Genomic DNA, 23,110 nt, shown 5'->3' on the forward strand with positions numbered 1-23,110 from the left:
AATGCCTGAGGCAAACATGTCTTCTTTGCCTTCAAAAATGAAACATCAAAGAAATACTATTTGTATATAAATATATGAAAATGTTCATAAATAAAATCTTTGTGCTTTGAGATAAAATGAAAAAGCATTCTTAAAAGTTTCTTTCAGAAGTAGTTTCCTAAAATCACAATATAGGGACTATGGGTATTAAATAGTTGACAGTGAAGTCTTGTGATCCTTTTTCAAAGTCCATGAAGTTTATTTGGTGATTAGTAGATAAAGAAAAAACTTCTGGGAAATGAGATTTCATATTCTATGCTTTAGGTATTATCAAAGGTAGCACATTTTTGGTCAAAGGTTAAAATTAGAGGCATAATTTAGTGAATTATGAACATAGTATTTTTTCTATAAAGTATGTATTAAAGAATAGATAAAAAAATTACAGATGAAATAGATCCAAAGAATTTTACTAGACAATAGCAAATCAAAAGACTCTGAATGATGACATATCTAATGACTGCCCTAGTGGATGCAGGCATGTAGTATGAAATAGACTCATGGCACTGACTGCATAATTGCAAGTGGATAACATTATTATTTGAAATCATTGAGTTTTGAGTTAGTTTTTGTGGCAACTGTTAGCTGAATCAGAGATTTGGGGATACAGGAATGAAAAAATGGGTAACACTCTACCCACATGTTTTAATAAACAAAACACCTATCTATAATAAATAGCTTGGTTAGATGGTATTAAGGACAAAAACAAGTAGAGGAGAGGAATGGAAAGTATTGGAGGTATAGCTTTAAATATAATAGTCAGGAAAGCCTCACTGAGAAGGGGATTGTAGCAGGCCAGTTTCCCAGCAAAGCAAACTCTGAGAAAAAGACTTGAGTGAAGAATCAATTACCCCTCTTATGATGGGCAACTGGGTGGCAGTTCTAGTTTAAAATTGAATAATATATTAACATATCATCTAGTAGAAGTATTCTCTCCTTTCTGTGATCCAAGACTTCTAAATCTTCAGAATCAAGAGTCACAACCAGAGGAAGTACAAATTCACAGAAATGGGTAATTTAGAGTGATATTAAATAAGACCACTCCTACTGTCTCCTCTTGGTTCCCAGACTCTTGCATTATACCAATTAGTGATATAGTGTTGGGTCAAACACGAACTCTGCTGGATGAGATGCTATGAATAAGAAAGGCAAAAATATATGTCAATTCCAGTGAATATGAATTGTTGCTCCTTCCAAGTTTGAAGGGGTCCAATGTAGTCAATTTTCCACAGAGCACCTCTCAGGAATTTGCAAGGTTTGGTGTGTCATATTGGAGCTTTTTGTTTTGTTTTATTTTGTTTTGTTTTGTTTTAAGTTTATTTATTTTGAGAGAGAAAGAGAGAGAAAGAGAGAGAGAGAATGAGTGAGCAGAGGAGGGGCAGAGAGAGAAGGAGAAAGAATCCCAAGCAGACTCTGCACCATCAGTGTGGAGATTGACGTAGGGCTTAGATTCATGAACTGTGGGATCATGACCTGAGCCAAAATTAAGAGTGGAACACTTAACCGACTGAGCTACCCTGGCACCCCTGGAGGCTCAACTTTAATATTTCTTGCTGGCACCTTGAACATTCGGTGTTAATAGTAGCTAGATCAGCCTTGGTGAATGAGACACCATAGTGACAGACCTATGTCTACTCATATGATGTATCCATTTGCCAGTACTCTGAAGTCTTATGATAGTGGCTGACTAAAGTCAATTAGCAAGTTATTCTCTCTACTTGATTGTTGAATCAGGCCTTTTCTGGGTGCAAACTTTCCTGGAGGATGTCAACATGTAATTCAAAGATCTCATTGATGTCCAGTCCCATATATTCATCCATAAGCCTTTTGCCCAGACTTTCTTAACCTCATTCTTCAAATGCTTCTAGGCCTTTGTCCAACCAACCAAGCCATTTCCCATTACCCATATGCCTTTATATATCCTAACGTTGGCATTCTTCCTTTTCCACACAAAGTAGATGAGCAGATACAGCGCACACTGAAAAGATTTCTCTTAATATTTTTCGGGACATTGGTAGGCTTGAACTCATGTACACACATCCTAAGCTGACTTATTCACAAATCAAATTCAGATTTTTCTACATTTGTCAGCTGATCATAAAGAACCACAATTTGTGAGGCTATAAATGTGCCCTGAGGGAGCAGTGCTGGTAAAACAGTGATAGAATAAATGGACCATGAAACAATGTAGTCTATTTCTATTCTGTTGTCTTTCTTGTGCTCAGTAATAGATATACCATTTCCAATTTATAATGACTTATTCCTGGACATGCCCAAGTTTCTGAGTTGGTGGGTCTGTCAGATCCCAGCCCATACTGCACACTTCATATGCCGCGTTAGAGCTGCCCATGGTTAAGTGTTCTGTCAGGTCCCAGTAGGATATCAGGAGCTGTTAATTATCAATAACAAATATATTGCAAAGAATATATGCAAATATACCAAGTTATTCTTTCCGAATCTGAAAAAGATCTCTTTGATTCAGATGTAGCATTTAACAAATATTTACCACTCAGGAAGAAGAGTAGCAACATATACATGGACAGAGACTGCAGCCAATAGTGCAATTTGATTGTGCCCTTCTTCTGAGATGTAACGGTATCCTGAAGGACAATTTTCAGTGTTACCATCTTTTTATTATTTGTTTTCAGAGATGAACATCTTCTCCAGTGATTGTGCATCTCTGAAAGCAAAATCAGTTTATAATCAAAAGAGTTCAAATAAATTCAGTAATAGATAATATATAACCTTAAATAAAGAGGTGACCTTGATGGCTTTCTTTGTTGTTTACTTAAAAAGAATAATAATTGATTATTTCCCATTATTTTATCTCCTAATTTCATGTAATTTACCTCCATGTTTTTAAAACAGATTGAGTTTTTCTATGTGGTTTACAAAGAAACACTCAGCTGAGTGGCCCGTATTAAAAGCTCAGTAAGTGGTTACTCTATGCTTGCATTTCCCTTTTCTTTTACTCAGAAGCAACTTTAGTGTGATTCCTTCTCTGTGGTTGAAATGGTTTCAGAAATAGCTTTGCAGGAAATATTTGAAGGGAAAAAAATTCTTAGTATAATGATCAGGCAGAGGACTGTAATAGATTTAAGTAGAGCCTGGGTTAACTATAAAAGAAGGAAACTAAAACATCATTTTTTAAAAGCACATTTTTATCATAAGAAATCAAAATCCTTTACTTGGCTTTTTTTTTCTAAGACCATAGTTGAATTCTCCTTATCCATAGTTGAATTATGCTCAGCAGAGAATGTTGAACTCAATTGTCCAAAGTCAGTCTAGTTGATCTTGATAGTAGAAATAGAGTAAGTTCTGAAGCAATAAACTGATACAGATTTTTACTCAAATTCTGGTAGAGTTTATTTTTACAAAGGAAAAGATGGGAAGATAGTGCCCATAAGTTTCTGAAAGTATACTTAACCAACATTTTCTTGATGGAAATTAGAAATTTTGTTATCTGAAACATAAATCTCAAAATGGGAAGTAATGTTTACTATGGGATTTTAATTTCGTTTTATTTTTCAATGAAAAAATGATTAAAAAAAAAGTTAGTAGAAAGTCACCATGATGAGAAGTCAATAAAAAGTTATATTCGAATCTACCTGGAAGCAGGGCAAATAGGTTGACCTTGATATATATCTGCCATCCTAAGATATTCATGAAAAAATTTGACATAGTTTAAATTTATTAAGAGTCACTTAAATGACAAATTGTTACCAAAGAAAAGTCAGTAGGCTAGTATATACCTTGGTTGGATTTTTATTAACTGCTATTAAAATCATACAAAGTTCTTAAAGTTCCTAATTTGAAAATGTTGCTGATACTGTCAGTAATGATCAGTTTCCTGCTGTGTCTCTGTGTGCATTGCAATATTTTGGCTCTAGGAGAATGTTTCAAAACATGCAGATAAATTACTTCAGGATTCCTGTATCTTTCAAACTATTATTTTGGAATTTTCATAGCCATGCACCTGGTTCACTTTTTTTTTTAATAGGAAAAGAAGGAAAGAAACACAACTGTAATTTTCTATATTCCCGAGAATGAGAGATATTTCATGGGTCCTTTTAATGACTTGACTACTGAAGCTTTTTTTTTTTCTGAAACTGCGTGTCAGGTATGACTGCGCTGCTAGCACCATGTTGGTCTGATGGTAGTAGGGAGGGTGCGCTGAGGTAGTGTGGATATGTGTGGAAAGCACAGAGGAGTCCTCCTTGTGAAGCATTTTCTTGCCCATCTGCTCTTCTCGACAGATCCTCTGTCAGGTTCCTGCCAGACACTGCCTTCCAGAGACATGCAATGGCTTAGCCCGTGGTCTTGCTGTCACTGAAGAAAAATCACTGTCCTGACATCTGACCAATCTGTGAGGATTTGGTTCTGGTGGATAGCTTGTTTCCAAGTTTTGCTTTTGCTCCTCAGTTTAAATGTTGCAAGTTTTCTTTAAAAAAACCTGAAAAATAGATGAAAATGTGCTTAAATAATTGATACATAAGAGATACTATAGAAGTATAGTAGGGTTACCTATTAGTAGATTTTTTTAAATAAATTAAGTTTATTTATTTTCAAAGAGGGAAAAAGACAGAGAGAGAGGCAGAGAGAAAGGGAGAGAGAAAATCTCAAGCAGACTCTATGCTGTCAGTGCGGAGCCCGACATGGGGCTCAAACCCACAAACCATGAGATTATGACCTGAACCGAGTCATACACTCAATCAACTGAGCCACCCAGGGGCCCCTATTAGTAGATTCTTTCACATAGATGGGAAATTAAGGCTATAGAATGTCAAATGACAACTGAGGGTCAAATGAGAAATTGGTTATAGGTGAACTAACTATGTTGAAGCTGGCTAGAATCTTATGCCACTGTGCCATATATTTTAATGTTATTATCTTAACATGTACTTCTCACAAGTTCACTGTGACTAACTCATTTCTATTTGTTTTTTTAATGCTTCCTTTCAGTGTCTGAACCTAAATATTTAACTTTTTACCTAATTATTGATATCCCATTTTACAGGTGAGGAAATTGAGGCAGAGGGAGATAAAATTACTTGCCCAAGGTCATACACTTGGTAAATGGAGGGGCCAGGATTTTATTCCTAACTGCAGCTCCAGATACCATGCTCTTAACTACTGTGATACCCTGCCCTCCTTTAGCCCAATATTTTATAGAACACCATACTTGGATTCATTACCTCATTTATTTATTCAGTAGCCAATAGTTAACTGCGCATTACTGTGTATAATAGTCTGTATCAGGTGATAAGGATAAGTTGCCAATAAAAAGAAACAGGTCCTTGAATGACCATTTCCACATATGACTGCACAGTAAATGTCATTTCTTGGTGAGTAGATTCTCAATATTATCTAGAAGTCACAGTCAAAAGAAAGAAATAATTGAGATGAGGGATCCAGTTGTAACTCATAAAAAGAACCCTCTGCAAAGGCCAGCCCAATCCCTTCAATAGTTGAATTTCCAACTTAAAATGTTCGTGCCACATTTTGAGCCCACTTCATTTGGTCTTGTCCTCAGGTAGAGATGGGTGTGGTTGTCTAGTATTCCCTGTGTTTAGACAGTTTGTATATTTGAAAGTTATTAAATTATATGTTTCAAATGTCTAGTTTGCAGGTTGGCTAAACTCAGTTCCTTTGCCATTTCCCATACGTTTTATTTCCCAGTTCGAAAAACACATTTTAACAAAGGAATACTGGTTAATATTTATGCTGAAATAAAATATCAGCCTGCCATACCATTCCTCTTGTAAAATAAACTGCTTATATTAGGAGAAATATGTAAAATACTTTTATTGTCCATTTTAATCTTGGTTTCTTTCTATATTAAAAAAATTAGTATGTAGGGGGAGAAAAATATTGACACTATTTTATGAACAGAAAAATGAATGAATAATTAGCTATTAGACTGCAATTTTAAAGAAGCAGAACAATGCTACATGGTACATTGAAGCATCTGTTTTATTCTTGTTCAATGTCAGGGAAAGACATTGACAGTTGTAACTGTCAATGTCTCTGTTGTAGCTCCAATATCTTGCCAAGATTTTTTTTTTTTTTAAATCACACTTATTTACACGCCCAACCCAAGGGCTTACTATTACCTTAAGGTAAAGATCATAGCAAAACAAAACAAAACAAAACAAAACAAAACAAAACAAAACCCAAATATCTTACAAAGAAAATTAACATTCTTTTTCAAATGTATCAGAATCATTTACATTAGGAACAGGACACATTTCCTTTTTTGACATGAATGTGCCAATTATATTACATCCTGTCTATTAACAAATAGCCTATTTTAAAATAATGCAGAGCTAAGGTACAAAAAACCAAAGCTTTATCTTAAAATAAATACTATTGATTTTCTGAGGGCTCACTGGAAATAATGAAATAAAAAGAGATGCTTGGCTTCTAGCTTCCCAGCATCACAGCCCATATAGTGTTTAAAGTGCTCTAAAAGAAAAGAAGTGATTAGAGATTTGATGGATGAGCCCCTCAATTTATTTCTTAAAAGAGAAGTTCCCTATCTTACAGCTAAAGCCACATGAATTGCTCAAAGTCAGATGACTGGATGAATTCTTTATTGAAATGACAATGAAAATAATTACGTTGTTAGATTGTCAGCTTTTTAAAAAACTCTTTTGGCAATACAGACACACTGACATTAGTAACAAAGACAGTGAACATTTTTTAAACCAATGTCCCTTAAACTTTCCAAATGCAACACCATTGAATTGCCATTTTGGTGTGATTACTCAAAATAAAGAATGGAGTTTTGGAGACATATCAGGTAGTGAAAGAAGAAACAGACCTTTGGTACTTACAAACTTAAAGTAAGGGAAAACATCTCAATTGTTTAGAGGGCTTTCCCCTTCAATTTCAGCATTCCCTATTTATTTGCAAAAAGACATAGTTAAATCTGGTTAGCTAATTTAATATGTATATACTAGAAAAGAATGAGGTTTATTATTATGGCCTGTTCTGACATACATGACAATAATGGAATTTTAATCAGAATATAAGTAGATTTTTGTGAAAAGAATAATTAACATATGCTAAGAAAGGTATTGAACAAAAGAATAAAGTCTTCCCTCTTCATTTTTATTTCAAATATTAAAAAGGAAATGAAAAAATGGTGTGAAATTTTAAATTATTCCTTTTGTTTAAATACATCTGTCACTCTTTCATGCTTGATATACATTTTTGTTTAATGTAAGCCTATAGGATATGTTAACCCCATAGTTTAAGAAAAACATTTTCTGGTGAAGAAACTAAGGCAAAGGTACTCTTGTCTCATCTTTCTGGTAGAAATTCAGATTTCCCATTTGAAGTTTTGCCCTTTATTTCTACATCTTGACTTGGTACATATACCTAATACATAAGGGAATTGCTTACGACCAAATTCTGGACTCCATTTATTCCGATAAGTAATTTCTAAACTTGGAACATAGATAATTTTAATTTTATTTAAATAGAAAAATCTTATTTTCAGAGGAAAAAAATGTAAAGGAAATCCTGCTTTTATGGAAAGAAAGTATAAACTAGTAATCTCACATTGAAAACCTAAGTTTTGGGGCAAATTTTAGTGTTTTTTATTATTGGTTAAAAAAGACCTAAATATAAAATTGCCCGCTATGTAATCTTCACATTAAAGATCAAAAACTAGATATAATACTGTCTTTATTTCCATGTTATAGAAAGTTAGGGGACACACTTAGATATCCTTTTATTAAGTATCACTTTTTGGAAGGCATCATCATGGGAGGGGCAGATCGAGAGGGAGACACAGAATCCAAGGCAGGCTCCAGGATCTGAGCTGTCAGCACAGAGTCCAGTGCGGGGCTTGAATTCACCAACAGTGAGATCATGACCTGAGCTGAAGTTGGAGGCTTAACCAACTGAGCCACCCAGGCATCCCAATACTTCTTGCTTCTTAATTTGATGTGAAATTATTTTTTTCTGAACTTTATTTATTTTTTAAAATGTTTGTTTGTTCGTTTATTTATTTTGAGAGACAGAGAATGTGAGCAGGTGAGGGGCAGAGAGAGAGGGAGAAAGAGAATCTCAAGCAGGCTTCATGCTGTTAGCACAGATCCTGACGCGGGCTCACTCTCATGAATTGTGAGATCATGACCTGAGCCCACATCAAGAGTCTGATGTTTAATTGACTGAGCCACCCTGGTGCCCCAATTTTTTTCTGAACTTTTAGTAGGATGGTTGGTTCTGGAAGAGTTCCTAAACTTCTTTCAGTTCCTTCTTTTTTTATTTTCATCCAACACTAAAAGTATAGAAGCTTGTTTTCTAAGACTTCCTAGTTTTGTTTCCTGCTTCATCTTTCTCTGAAAGTTTTTATTTCTTTCATCTCTATTATAATTGTTCTGCTCAATTTTTATTTCACTCCAGGCAGTTTCTCCTTAGCTTAGGAGACCTAAGTGGTCACTTCTGAGATTTCCCAGGGGCCAAACTGCTCTGGCCTTTTTAGATTATTTTACTGTGGACCCCTCAACTCATCTCATACAGGTTTTGGCAAGAACACAATCAGTTTCAGCTACTGCTTTCAAATGGCAGTGTGGTTTGGTTATGTTGCATATTTTGAGGTTCTTCTTTTCTTAGTTCCATCAGTCAAAGTATTGCTTTCTTCTGCTTCCTCATGTACAGATGCTGATATAATATGGGTCTTATGGTCATTGAGTGTTGGTTCTCAGTCAGTTATATTTTGAAATTTATAGGGATACCTTGCTGCCTTGCTTTGCTGTAGATATTGCTTATGAGATTTTCCATTTGCATGCTCTCTTGCTCTTCCAAATAAGTAAATTAAACATGAAAAAATAAAAATTCAATTAATGTATCATTAAAAACAGAAAAATGGTCACTGCCATTCCTTTATTATCTTATTATCATACTCTGATTCCCCATTTGTTAGCCTATTAAAGAATAGGATAATTATTCCAGGATATGTTGGGAGAAAATAATAACAATGTTAATATAAAAAACCCCAGCAATATCAGGAGGCTATTACCATTAATACGATGATTATTTTTAATAATAATGATTATAGTGACATTCAAAGATTAAATGATTATGAAGAACTAGGAAGAAACATAAGGATTTTTTTCTATTTTCATAGAAGACTATCAAAGTGACATTTGGAAAAAATACAAAGTACTTTTGAAAAGAGACTAGCTTTATAACCATGTGAATTTTAGAAGAAAGAGAGCAAGCCAGTTACTTTAACTCGAACCATAAATGCCTTGTTAGAGAAAAGCATGGCAAATCAATCAGAGTTAGTGTACTGGCTAATATGTTGTCTTTTGATTGGTTTCTCCATTATTGGCCTATCAAGGTTAATTTCGTGTGTGTTTCAACTTACCACAGGTTATTGGTCTGTCTTCTCATCCACAGCAGAGTTCAAAATGAGCACAGCTTCCCCACAGAGCAGGTGCTATGAGCAGTGTAGCAGATCATCTGCCTCAAGATCTTCTTCCTACTACCAGGTGCGTTGCTCGACATGAAGCCAAGAGTGTGAACTATTTGCACTGAGAGAAAATAGCAGTGAAATCTAAAATATTAGCATGTGGTATGAATACAAGTCAGTTCTCACTGTGGTCACCTCCCGTTCTCTTCTGCATGATATGCCTTCTTCAAGCTCAGAAGAAAGGCGTCATTCTCTTTCTCTCCCCTTTAAATCCCTGTTGCTCATACTTTCCAAATTCCAAATTTTACAGTTATGGCCAAGATAAACCTGCTAACTTATGTGGCTTAGAATTGTAGAACATGTCCCCTGGCATGAATGTTTAAAGAATAATTAGCATATGTAGTGAAAATCGGCAAGTAATCTCAATTCACAAAAATTGTTAAAATGTTTTCAATTTTCCATGAAGTTCTGGGGAATGTGACACTCCAGCACCAGGCTACATCTGCAAATTCTAATTTTACATTTCAAAATCAACCTGCTATCAATATATTATGTGATTGTGTGTGTAGTTTTGACAGGTAATGTTGATGCAATTGTGGCATGGGCATTGCCGATGTGAATAATTCAGTGAATAATAAAAAATTAAATCAATTATTTGCCAAATTTCAAACATCAATATTTTGAAATATCCCTTATTTTTTTAGATATGTTGAACACTTTATAGTTCAACGTTTATGGTCATATGACATATGACTTATTTGAATAAGATGCAATGGACTCATAGGCATTTCTTACTGTCACTGCAAATCCAGTCTAATTAAATTTTATGTCCCTCATTGTTAATGTTTGTGACCACTTCTGTTTCTGGTTAGAAATTTAACTAAGAACATTTTGATACTAATATTATGATAAGTGATTTTTGTCTAGTTCTAGAAAATATAGCATACATATTATTTTTCTTGTTATTTAATGTCCATTATTTGAATTAAAAAGAACATTTGCATTTCCTTTTGAGCACCAGAAAGGGAATAATGCTTTTATTGTTTTGAATTGAAGGTAATTATTACATTGCTTTGCTAGCTTTTTCTCTTTATAATAAATTATCAAAAGACTGACTGTTGTATCACTTTTTAAACATGCTTTAGCAAGGAATATATAACATAAAAGAAAATTATTTGCTTAGAGACTATCTATGTGAGTGTATGTATCAGCTTACATACTCTCATATACAATATACATATTCAGACACGATTTCAAAGGGCAAATAACTACATATTTGATAGAAAGTTATAATTCATATCATCATAAATAATAAAACAAATGCTACTTTAAATGTAAGCTATTAGATATTCAATTAAATTTCTTTTGTGCAGCAAAATAACTTTAGGAATATTTTGGTATAAAGCCGACATATGATTGATGGGGAGTTGGTAGATAGGGAGTTGGTTCACATAATTCATTAGAGTTTTGAAATGGTAAGACACAAATGCCATACTACTTCTAGGGAAAATTTTAAAGAAGGTAAAAATTTTTGTAATTTCCCTATACCAGCATCTTATTACTGTCTGTACCCCTTTTTATATATGTTTTAAAAGTTATTATTTTTAATTTCTTTTTTTTTGGCAATTGACCCAAGCCTCACTTCATCTGGAACTGCCCCTGCTGTTTCAGGGCAGAGATAGTCTTCTCAGTCTACGATCCAATAAATCAGAATTTAATAATTAGTTCACTCCCTTTTAGCTCACTTACAGTGAGGTCAGGACATTGCTTGAGGACAGTCAACCAATGACCACTTACTCAACATTCAAAACTTATTACAATTTCAGTGTTTTTCCCCATTTAAATTACATGAACTACAGGGACAGTGTAGGTCAGCATTCCTGGCAACTTAATATGTGGTAAACACAGTGCTATTAGCTTTACATAATCTATTTCTCAAGACTCTTTCAAATGCAAATTTAACTTAGGCAAAAATGAAGGGAACTTATTGGCCTTCTAAGCAGCAGAGTGCATCTATGGATTCAGGCACGGCTGGAATCAGGGGCTCAAACAATGATATTGGCACCACCTTTTAATTTTTATTCTATCTTTGTTTTGGTTTCATTCTACAGATCTCCTTTTACATGACTAGGAAAATGGATGTCTGCAGCCACAGATTCAGATTCTCCCGGTGACTACATGTAAATAAATATAATTATACATATAAAGGTAAATATAAATGTATAACATAACTTATGATATGTCTTAACTCATTTGATATTCATAATAACCCATGAAGGGTAGATACTATTTTTTTAATCTCAATTTTAGATGTGAGGAAAATGTAACACAGAGAAGTTTAAGTAACTTTCAGAAGGTCACATAACTCTGTGGTGGCAGGGCCAGGTTGCCAACCCAAAGGGATCTCAATCAGAATCCATTTTCTTTACTACTTCACTCTAGTAGACCCGTGTCTAACAAGATGCACAGAAGTCTGTGATTACCCAGCAGTATTTTTGTCCCTGCTCTCAAACTGATCTTTGTATGTCTTGAGATGGAGGAATACTTCACCAGGAAAAACAGATACTGAATGCACAAAAACAAGGGTGTTGTTTTGATATTGTTCACAGGCCTCTGGATCACATGCTTGTGCTCTGGGTTAGGGAGGGACTGGAGGGCTGGTTGGGGGGCAGACACTCCCACCGTATTTAGCTGATGAGTGAAAGATAATTTCTTAAAAGCAAAGTAGTTTTCTTTTGACAAAAATGGATACCTTGAATTCTGTGTGATAAAAATAATATTTATTATTTTCACTTGTTTAACATACCACATACCTATGGTCTTTAAACTTGTCCCCAAATTCTTTGACACTCCTCCTTTAAAACCTTCTCTTTATCTGGAGTGTGGACTTTGTGACTCACATCCAATGACTAGAATGTGCTAAAAGTGAAGGTATACATGACTTTTGGAGGTCATAAGAGGCATTACAGCTCCCTCTTCTCATTACCTCTTGGATCACTCACTCTGAGGGAAACTGGCTGTCATGTTGTGAGGACAGTCAAGCAATCTCCCAGACAGATCCATGTGGAAAGATACTAGGACCTCCTGCCAACTACTAAAATGACTTGATGGTCAGTTCTCTTTAAAGAGATTAAAAAAAAGAAAAACTTTGATTTATATTTACCAACATGTTTATCATTTTTTAAATTAAGTTTTTAATTTCAATTCCAGTATAGTTAACGAATAGTGTTATATTACTTTCCGGTGTACAATATAGTGATTCAGCAATTTGATACATCATTACTCAGTGCTCCTGGTGATAAGTATATTCTTAATCCCCTTCACTTATTTCACCCATCCTCCCTACCTTCCCTCTGATATGTTTTATTTTAAATGGGTACCCTCAGGGCACCTGGATGGCTCAGACTGTTGAGTGTTCGATTTCGGCTCAGGTCATGTTCTTACTATTCTTGAGTTTAAGCCCCACATCAGGCTTGCTGCTGTCAGCTCAGAGCTGACTTTGAATCCGCTGCCCCACTCTCTCTCTGCCCCTCCCCCCACTCATGTTCTCTCACAAAAATAAATCAAAACAAAAAAATAAATGAGTACCCTCAGTTAAAGTTTTTTTTTTTAATTTTTTAAAATGTTTTTATTCATTTTTGAGAGAGGGAGAGAAAGACAGAGTGTGAGCAGGGGAGGGGCAGAGAGAGGGAGACACAGAACCAGAAGAAGGCTCCAGCTCTGAGGTGTGAGCACAGAGCCTGATGCAGGACTTGAACTCACAAACTGTGAGATCATGACTTGAGCTGAGGTCAGAAGTTTAACCTACTGAGCCACCCAGGTGCCCTTCAGTTAAATTTATTTTATTTTCAACAAGAACATTTTTTTTTTACTTGAAGCACACTTCACAGTACATAGTTCTAAAAGACATATATAAAACATTCCATTTAAGAAAAATGGAATACACTTTTTCTTCAAGAACACGCAGAAGAATCCCCTTGGTTAACTGACATAATAAGGGGCATAACAAAGATTACAAATTTAAGAAGACTGGTGCCAGGTCTCATTTCATAAGCAGACCAGAGCACACCAATTAAAACTCTTGCCACGTTCAGGCCAGGGACCAAACACTGCCCACAGCAGTCAAAGAGGGCCTCGGTAGATGACTGCCTGAAGGACAGAGCATCCAGAACACAATAGCATAGCGCACATAGCACACACTGGAGATGCTCCCTGAAGTACCAGGCCCTGGGCACTTCGTGACCTCTTCTTCATAAGGCCATTACTTTTAGCAGCTGGAGACTTAACTGGCTTTTCTTAAACACAGAAGAAAGCAGACAGTTAGACAAAATGCCAAGATGGAGGAATTTATCCCAAATGAAAGAGCAAGATAAGGTCATAACCAGAGATCTAAGTGAAACAGATATAAGTAATATGCCTGATGGAGAATTTAAAGCAACAGTCATAAGGATACTCACTGGGTTTGACAAAAGAATAGAGGACATCAGTGAGACCCTTACCACAGAGATAAAAGAGTTAAAAAAGGATCAGAGATGAAGAGTACAATAAATGAGATTAGAAATAGACTTGATATAAGGAGCAGGCTGGAAGAAGCAGAGGAACAAATTAGTGACTTAGAAGACAAAATAATGGAAAATAGTGAAGCTGAACAACGGAGAGAAAGAAGAAAATTTATTTCAAGAAATAATAGCTGAAAACTACCCTAATCCGGGGAAGGAAACAGACATCCAGATCGAAGAGACACAGAGAACTCCCATCAAAATCAACAAAAGCAGGCCAACACCTAGATATGTTGTAATTAAATTTGAAAACTATTGTGATAAAGAAAAAATATCTTAAAAGCAGAAAGACAAAAGAAATCATTAACTGGGGCACCTAGGTGGCTCAGTCAGTTAAGCGTCCAACTCTTGGTTTCGGTTCAGGTCTTGATCTTGCAGTTTGAATTTGAGCCCTGCATTGGGGTTTGTGCTAATAGTATGGAGCCTGCTTGGGATTCTCTCTCCCTCTCTCTCTGCCCTTCCCCTTCCCCTGCTCATGCTCTCTCTCTCTCTCAAAATAAATAAATAAATTTTAAAAAAGTCATTAACTTACAAGGGAAAGCCCATAAGGCTAGTTGAAGATTTCTCAACAGAAGCTTGGCAAAACAGAAGAGACTGGCATCATATAATCAAAGTGCTAAATGGCAAAAATCTGCAGCCAAGAATACTCTGTCCAGCAAGACTATCATTCAGAATAGAAGGAGAGATAAAACATTTCTTAGACAAATATAAACTAAAGGAGTTCATGACCACTAATCAAGCCCTGCAAGAAATATTAAAGGGAACTGTAAAGGAGAGACCAAAAGTGACAAAGACAAGAAAGGATCAGAGAAAATTTCCAGAAACAAATGACAAAATAAGGAATAAAATGGCAATAAATATGTATCTATTAATAGTTACTTTGAATATAAATGGACTAAATACTCCAATCAAAAGACATAAGGTGAAGTCAAGCTTTCGCTTTTTGCAGATGACATGATATTATACATGGAAAATCCGATAGACTCCACCAAAAGTCTGCTAGAACTGATACATGAATTCAGCAAAGTTGCAGGATACAAAATCAATGTGCAGAAATCAGTTGCATTCTTATACACTAACAATGAAGCAACAGAAAGACAAATGAAGAAACTGATCCCATTCACAATTGCACCAAGAAGCATAAAATACCTAGGAATAAATCTAACCAAAGATGTAAAAGATCTGTATGCTGAAAACTATAGAAAGCTTATGCAGGTAATTGAAGAAGATATAAAGAAATGGAAAGACATTCCCTGCTCATGGATTGGAAGAATAAATATTGTCAAAATGTCAATACTACCCAAAGCTATCTACACATTCAATGCAATCCCAATCCAAATTGCACCAGCATTCTTCTCGAAACTAGAACAAGCAATCCTAAAATTCATATGGAACCACAAAAGGCCCCGAATAGCCAAAGTCATTTTGAAGAAGAAGACCAAAGCAGGAGGCATCACAATCCCAGACTTTAGCCTCTACTACAAAGCTGTCATCATCAAGACAGCATGGTATTGGCATAAAAACAGACACATAGACCAATGGAATAGAATAGAAACCCCAGAACTAGACCCACAAACGTATGGCCAACTCATCTTTGACAAAGCAGGAAAGAACATCCAATGGAAAAAAGACAGTCTCTTTAACAAATGGTGCTGGGAGAACTGGACAGCAACATGCAGAAGGTTGAAACTAGACCACTTTCTCACACCATTCACAAAAATAAACTCAAAATGGATAAAGGACCTGAATGTGAGACAGGAAACCATCAAAACCTTAGAGGAGAAAGCAGGAAAAGACCTCTCTGACCTCAGCCGTAGCAATCTCTTACTCGGCACATCCCCAAAGGCAAGGGAATTAAAAGCAAAAGTGAATTACTGGGACCTTATGAAGATAAAAAGCTTCTGCACAGCAAAGGAAACAACCAACAAAACTAAAAGGCAACCAACGGAATGGGAAAAGATATTTGCAAATGACACATCGGACAAAGGGCTAGTATCCAAAATCTATAAAGAGCTCATCAAACTCCACACCCGAAAAACAAATAACCCAGTGAAGAAATGGGCAGAAAACATGAATAGACACTTCTCTAAAGAAGACATCCGATGGCCAATAGGCACATGAAAAGATGTTCAACGTCGCTCCTTATCAGGGAAATACAAATCAAAACCACACTCAGATACCACCTCACGCCAGTCAGAGTGGCCAAAATGAAGAAATCAGGAGACTATAGATGCTGGAGAGGATGTGGAGAAACAGGAACCCTCTTGCACTGTTGGTGGGAATGCAAATTGGTGCAGCCGCTCTGGAAAGCAGTGTGGAGGTTCCTCAGAAAATTAAAAATAGACCTACCCTATGACCCAGCAATAGCACTGCTAGGAATTTATCCAAGGGATACAGGAGTACTGATGCATAGGGGCACCTGTACCCCAATGTTTATAGCAGCACTCTCAACAATAGCCAAATTATGGAAAGAGCCTAAATGTCCATCAACTGATGAATGGATAAAGAAACTGTGGTTTATATACACAATGGAATACTACGTGGCAATGAGAAAAAATGAAATATGGCCTTTTGTAGCAACATGGATGGAACTGGAGAGTGTGATGCTAAGTGAAATAAGCCATACAGAGAAAGACAGATACCATATGGTTTCACTCTTATGTGGATCCTGAGAAACATAACAGAAACCCATGGGGGAGGGGAAGGAAAAAAAAAAAAAAAAAAAAAAAAAAGAGGTTAGAGTGGGAGAGAGCCAAAGCATTAGAGACTGTTAAAAAACTGAGAACAAACTGAGGGTTGATGGGGGGTGGGAGGGAGGGCAGGGTGGGAGGGAGGATAGGGTGGGTGATGGGTATTGAGGAGGGCACCTTTTGGGATGAGCACTGGGTGTTGTATGGAAACCAATTTGACAGTAAATTTCATATATTAAAAAAAAAAAAAAAAAAGAAATGGCCAAACACAGTTTCTAACTTTCAATAATTTTTATACCATAATCATAACTCTACCTATGACCATAGATTTTAAATTTATATATGACGTAAGTGTAACTTAAGTGTAACTTTTATAAGTGCAACTTTTTTATATCTCCATGATTTAATTAAACTAACTCGGGACTCTAAAAAAAAAAAAAAAAAAAAAAAAAAAAAAAAAAAAAAAAGACATAAGGTGTCAAGATGGACAAAACAATGTGACCCATCTATATGCTGCCTACAAGAGACTCATTTTACACCTAAATATACCTGCAGATTGAAAGTGAGGGGGTGGAGAAACATTTATCAAGCCAATGGATGTCAAAAGAATGTTGGAGTAACAATACTTATATTGGACTTTTTTGTCTTGTATTGTTTTTATCCTGCTTTGGTATCAGGGTAGTACTAGCCTCATTGAATAATTTTGAATGTGTTCCCACTATTCCATTATTTGTAAGATTTTGATAAAGATTGTTATTAATTATTATTATTTTTTTAATGTTTGGTAGAATTCACCAATTAAGCTGTGTGGTCTTGGGCTTTTCTCTGCTGGGATATTTTTAATTCCCAATTCAGCTATTTATTCTTGTTATTGATTTAAGAAGATTTCTTACTTCTTGGATATAAGATTTTAACATTAAATCTTGGTAACTTGCGTGTGTGTGTTTAGGAGTTATCTGTTTTTTTTTTTTGTTTTTTTTTTTTTCTAGATTGTCTGACTTGTTAGTATATAATTGTTTATAGTAATCTGCTATCACACTGTGTATTTCTATGGTTATCTGTTTTATTGTTTTCTCCTCCATTTCTCATTCCATTTTGAATCCTCTCTCTTTTTTTCCTAGTTCATATAGTTAGAGCATTGCCATTTTTTAAAAAAAAACTGTTCATTACTTTCAATGTTATGTTATTGTTTATTCTGGTCTCTATTTTATTTCTGATTTTTCTTTGTTAGTTCTTTCTTCTACTAAATTTAAGCTAAGTTTCTTCTTTTTCTAGTCCCTTCTGTTATAATGTTGTTTATTTGAACTTTTGTTTCTTAATACAAGCATTTATAGCATGAATTTCATTCTGACGTCTGCTTTGCTGCATCTCATAGGTTTTGGAATTTTGTATTTTCTTTTTCTTTTGTTTTGAGACATATTTTGATTTGCCATTTGATTTCTTATATGGTCCATTACTTATGCAGAAGTGTGTTGTTTAATATTTACATATTAAATATTTAATATTTACATTGTAGATTTTCCAGCTTTGTTTTGATCATTAGCTTTGCACCATTGTTGTTGGAAAATATACATGTTTATCATTCCTGGTGCTCTTCATTCCTATGTGTAGCTCCCAATTTCCATCTGGTATCAATTTCCTTCTGGTCACTTTTAGTATTTCTTGTATTTTAGTTCTGATAGAGATAAAATGTGTAAATTTTTTTACTTGAGAAATTCTTTTTCCTTCATTATTGAAATATATTTTCACTAAAGAAAGTTCTAGGTTGACAAATCTTTTTCTTCAATTGCTTTGAAGATGTCTCTCCATTGTTGTCAGGCTTGCATTGTTTCTGACAATAAGGCTGTTGTGTTTGTGTTCGTTCTTTTGCACTTAATGCATCCATTTTTATTTGTCTTTAACAATTTGATTATAATATGCCTTGGCATTTTTATTATTATCCTGATTGGTGTTTGTTGAGCTTATTAATTATATTTTTGATCAAATTAGAAAAATTTTCAGCTATAAAGTCTTAGCATTTTTTTTCATCCTTCCCACTCCTCTCTTCTGAGACTCTAATAAAATTATTCCAGTAGCTATTAGGTCAGTAGTTATTTTCCAAATGCTCTGTTCATTAAAAAAAATTGTTTTTATTTTAGTGCTCCAATTTGGATATTTTTGATTATTATATCTTCAAGTTCAAACATATTTTCTTCTGCACCGTTTGATCTGCTGCTAATCCCATTTAACTTACTACGTTGTATTTTTATCTCTAGAAGTACTATTTTTTGTATCATTTATCACTTCATCATGATCTTGTTTTCCTTACTTCCTTTATCAGAATGAGAGTATTTATATTACGTATTTAACATCCTTATCTTCAAATTTAATTATCTATGTATTTCTGGTTTTGTTTGTATTGATTAATTTTTCATATTTCCTTTATTTGCATGTCCAGTAATTTTTTATTGTTGATGGAGATAGTGAACCTTATGTTATTGCTTGCTAGATTTTGTTGGTATTGGCAGAAGAATATATATATATTTATATATATATATATATATATATACACATATTAAATATACATGTTTCAAAATATATAAATATTTCTAAATATTTAGAATGCAATATTTATAAATAATATTTACAAGTATGAAAAAGTCCAGAATTAGATTAGACTCCTATTATATATATTGTCATTGATTTATAACAAATAAGACTGTTCAGTGAGAACACTACTCTTTGGGAAATAGTACTGGAACAATAGGATATCACTATGGAAATAATAAAGATCAATCTTACTTCACACTGCCATAAAATAATTAACTTAAAATGGATCACATGTTTAAATGTAAAAGGCAAAGATACAAAACTTCTACAAGAAAACATGAGAGAATACCTGTGTGACCTTGGGATAGGCAAAGATTCCTTAGCTAGAATACGAAAAGATAATCTATGAAAGAAAAAAAAATATATAAACTGGACTTCATCCAAATTAAAACAATTTTTCTTTGAAAGAAATGATTAAAAAATAAAAAGTGAGCCACAGGCTGGATGAAGATATTCACAACACTTCTCTTAGAGAAAGAACTTTTATCCACAATATATAAAGAATGTTTACAACTCAACAGTAAGAAAATAATAAACCCAATTAAAAATGAGAAAGGATTTGAGAAAACACTTCAAGAAGATTTATGAATGGCCATTGTACTCAAATCATTAATCATTGTGGAAATTCAAAATAAACCACAATTAGATACATACCCATTAGATGGCCAAAGTTAAGAAGATTGATAATACTCAGAGATGGTAAGAATGTAGAAACCTGAAATTCTCATACATTGTTGACTGGGTTGTAAATGGTACAACTATTTTGAAGAACAGTTTAGTAGTGTCTAGTCAAATTCAACATATACCTACAATATAACTCACTTCATTCTACTTCAAAGCATTTATCAAAACAAAACAAAATATGTATCTGCATAAACATTTATACACCAATATTTATAGCAGCTTTATTTATAATATTCCAAACTGGGAGCAACCCAAATATTTACAACTGGTACATATATAAAGATATGGTAAATCCTTATAACAAAGTACTACTCAGTCATAAAATGCAACCAACTGCTGATATACATAATAACATGAATGGATCTTAAAATCACGTAAATCAGAAGACATCAGGTAAAAAGAGGTTATATAGTATAAACTTCACATAAAGTTCCACAAAATGGAAATCAATCTAGATGCACATGTGTGTAAGAAATCAACAAATAAGCAGTAGAAAATTGAGAAGAATAATGTGAGGGAAAAAAAAAACAGAAAAAGGAAAAAGGGATTAGCCATAGAGAACAGAACAAAGAAGGGAATCTGGGTGGCTCAGTCAGTTAAGCAGCCGACTCTGGCTCAGGTCACCATCTCCTGGCTTCTGAGTTTGAGCCCCACTTTGGGCTTTCTGCTGTCAGCGTGGAGCCCACTTCAGATCCTCTGTCTTCCTCTCTCTGCTACTCTCTTCCTCGTGCACACGCTCCATATCTCAAAAATAAATAAACATTTAAAAAAAGAACAAAGCAAACAAAACAACAATTTGGAAATGGAAAACATTTTCTTCATACATCATATAGATTTGTAAAACTTATACAGAGATCTTGCATTGTCAATAATTTATGGGCATCTTTTTCTTTTACATTAGCTTAAATATTAATTTCCTTTTTCTGACAAAATTATAAACCAATTTGAAAAATTTCTTACTTACCATTCAAGACACCAACATGGTAATGAACTATTAGAATTATTTCATAATACATGGTTATACTCCCTTGGCCTAGTGTAATCATTTTCTAGTTAATATTGAAAAGAATAAATTTGTACCATAGATAAGACCATGAATCTAGCAGAGAACACAGTGTTTCTCGTTTATAAATTTGTACACACATAAGACAGTGTTATAGTTGTAAAATATGTATAGTGGATCCACCTTTTCTCAGATCATGACATATTTACAAATCGTAATTTCCTCTGGAGATGTACTGTGACTAAATTACTGTCTGCTTTTGCTCCAGTGCCTAGAGGAAAAAAAATGCATCTAATTCACCTTGGTTTAGATTTTAGTAGTGAAATACGTAAACTTAGTTCTTCTGTGAATTTTATTCTCTGTGAACATCAAAGCAAATATGGAGAATTGACTTTCACCAGTATAGAATGCATAATCTGCAAACTTAAAAATGATATTAAATAAAAAACTGAATAAGGAAAATCTTTTCAGTGAGGTTACATTATCCATTCACCAGCAATTAAGACTTTTGATAAAAATTCCTATAAATTGGTGGGTATTGAAATTGATACAGGAAATTATGCATATATAATTATAGCTATGACTATCTTTTTATTTACCAAAGCCTAGGACAGTTTGCAAATTTAGTCACTCAGTTACACCTTGGGCATAGATTAGATATATATGGAATATAACTTTATGAAAAAGAATGTATTTGATTTGGGAGAGAACTTCCATATGATTCCCTACATCACAGTGATTTACAGAAATTTACAAATGAACTCAGGAGATTGCTTATTAAAAATCCTACTCTCCCCCAATCCCTGCATTCCTAGAATGTCTTCTACAACATGACAAACATATTAATTCATCATCTGGATTAACACTCTGATATTGGAGAGCTAATGTAGTTAACATTTATTGAGTGCCTTTCATGTGTCAGAAAATAATAAATTTTTATGGTCACTAACACTGATAAAGCTCTTACAGCAAATCACTTTATAACGTACTAACTTATCTATTCCTCCAAATACCCTGTAGGATGGGTGGTATTATTAACACATTTCACAAATGGTGAAACAGCTAGAAGTTGGTATGACAGTGATGTAAATTGAGGCAATTTGTGTCTAGTGTCTCTGTTTCTATTTTAAAGTTTTTAAATTTATGTTTGAGAGAGAGGGAAGGAGAGAGAGATTGAGACTGAGCAGGGGAGGCACAGAGAGAGGGGGAGAGAGGGAGAGAATCCCAAGCAGGCTTCATGCTGTTAGCACAGAGCCCAGTGTGGTTCTTGAACCCACGAACCATGAGATCATGACCTGAGTTGAAATCAAGAGTCGGATGCTTAACCGATTGAACCACCCAGGTGCCCCAGTGTCTCTGTTTCAATCCACTATACTGTCTCATATCATGCTATATATATATATATATATATATATATATATATATATATATAGTGTATCATTTAATTCACACAATAATATCACACAAGAGACTACTGTGTCTCATGTATAGAATACAAAATTATAAAGAGAATGTCAATATTTGAGACATGGACTACCACTTACTGTGTGATTTTATACAAACTGCTCAATCCCTCTTAGCTTGATTTCCTTATCTAGAATAGGGGAACGACTGCTGCTTTGTCTCTCTCTTAGGGAAGTTGTAGAAGTGAAAGAAAACAGTTGATGTTAAAACACATTGCAGCTTAAGAACTATACTAATTTAAGATAGATTTTTAATTAATTAATTTGCTTATTTACAACATAACCCACTCAAATAACTAACTGTTCAAATGTTTTTCTGAACAGAAACTTTCCCTCAGGGGCCAAGATGAAACTTTATTACTTCTTTTGAAGGGTTAAGAACTCTGGAGCCATCAAAGGTTTACTATAAAGGTTTCATCCTCTTCTTTATACCTACTGATTTGAAAAGCTGTCCAGTACTAAGTACAATATTCCAGATATGGCATGACCAATACAGAGTATTATTGATTTGTTAAATTATTTATTTACATTTTACATTATTTATAATCCGCATCTATCATGTTTCTGTTAATAAATCAAGTCTACATTCTTAAAATTTTTGGCAGTATCATCTCAGGGATAATGGATTTTGAACATGTTGCCGGCTGAAAAATAAAGTT

General features: G+C 34.3%; 1 long non-coding RNA gene across 12 annotated transcripts in view; it reads left to right on the forward strand.

The window, feature by feature from the left end:
- LOC122217929 overlaps positions 1-23,110 on the forward strand; it is a 95,636-nt gene that overhangs the window by 27,712 nt on the left and 44,814 nt on the right. For 11 of the 12 annotated variants that reach the window (XR_006201763.1, XR_006201767.1, XR_006201764.1 and 8 more), the window contains 2 exons: positions 9,424-9,542; positions 11,575-11,671. This is a non-coding gene — a long non-coding RNA (uncharacterized LOC122217929). Of the gene's footprint in view, positions 1-9,423; positions 9,543-11,574; positions 11,672-22,775; positions 22,863-23,110 lie in introns of all 12 variants that reach the window. The other variant, XR_006201771.1, reaches the window with a different exon arrangement.

Source organism: Panthera leo, chromosome B1, assembly GCF_018350215.1.
Source record: "Panthera leo isolate Ple1 chromosome B1, P.leo_Ple1_pat1.1, whole genome shotgun sequence".
NCBI classification, from domain to species: Eukaryota; Metazoa; Chordata; class Mammalia; order Carnivora; family Felidae; genus Panthera; species Panthera leo.